Raw genomic sequence first — 1,498 nt, 5'->3', positions numbered from 1 at the left:
TCTAGGGGCGAGGCTTCTAAACCTGGGTGTTTTTAGGGGCGTGATTGTTATCTGCAGCCACATTTATCAACATGCGATCATTCCTACGATGAGATCGGCGGCATGCGAATGTTTCATAAATCACACGTGAACTCTGTCTTAAATTGATTTGTGCGCACGGATCTGCGCTCGTTTCTACGTTAGATTGATAAATGAGGCCCAGTGTGCTTTATTTCTTCTCACATAAAAAATATATATATTTCAACTAAATATATAAATACAAATAAATATTTAAATACGTTTGATATAGGCAGGTTAATGTAGTCACAAAGTTTTTATTGTTGTAGATATTTTCCTACTTTACAATAATTTACCTTTGTTATTTACTTAATCTCTTTCATATTTTACCTCTATTATTTACTTCTTTGCAGCTTTAGTTATATACGATTTAAATTGCATTAGTATTTAAAGATTTCCACTTTGCACAACTCATTAGCGTGTAATTGAATGTACAACAAAGACCATTTAGTGCGCTGTTGATTACAGCCTTATCTTAGGGGACGACTCCTTCGCTCAATCATGGTCACAGCCTGATTGCAAAAGCCTCAACAGACATCGATCCTTCAGCAAAGTAGAGTTTTGTTTCTTTCGACCTCAGAGTCCAGCTAATGCCGCCTTGATACCCTGGACCACAGGCAGGATTTAGAGTGTAATGATAAACAGCTATGAAAGCGAAGTCTGACCCATGGCGAGCTGAAATCTACAATGATATGATCGTGGCCTTTCAAACAGGATCAGGTCTCACATCAAACTTTAAAACAATAGTGATTCAAGCCTATCAATGGCATGGCCTGTTATCAGCCCTAAAGCTGCCTTGTCAGTGGAACAAATTCGCAGTCTGAAAGAGCAATGAAAGAATGCCACCTTAAATGTTTTCTTTGCTCACTTTGTAAGAGGACAAAAGCGAAACGCTTAAATACGCAATGGGGTTGACTTTGACTGAATGGAGACCATTCTCATCTCAAACTACAATTGAAACAGTCAGGTTTTAACCCTCTAGTAAAAACATACAAAGAGCTCTGTTTAATGATCAGATTATATTACTCGTATTACAATTGCCAAATAGTTTTGATAGCTCTAAAATGTACAGTTTGTATAAACAGCTGAATACACAAGTGGCTCATAAACACACAATCAACCCTAATGAGTGGTTAACCCTTCATGCTCTAAGGTCTTTCTGAATGAGTCATCAGCTGCTCTGCATGACATTGATTGTGTGTCACACAGCACAATAAGTAATGGCTGAGTCTCATTGTTGCAGACTTAGAGGCTGAATTGTAGACAGAAATTGAGTACCAGAGTCAATGTATCTAGCTGTAAAGTGCTGATTAGAAGAGAGATGTAAGTGCAGTTTGTCATCCCTCTGTGGACCTGCTGTAAATGTCTGGTACAGTATTAAAAAAAACAAAAAAACATGCCACATCAGCAAACACAATTATCAGAAATCAAACTGGACCTA

This window comes from Sinocyclocheilus grahami, unplaced genomic scaffold (assembly GCF_001515645.1).
Source record: "Sinocyclocheilus grahami isolate Dianchi unplaced genomic scaffold, SAMN03320097.WGS_v1.1 scaffold4318.1, whole genome shotgun sequence".
Lineage (NCBI taxonomy): Eukaryota > Metazoa > Chordata > Actinopteri > Cypriniformes > Cyprinidae > Sinocyclocheilus > Sinocyclocheilus grahami.
Note: the sequence above shows the minus strand (reverse complement) of the source record.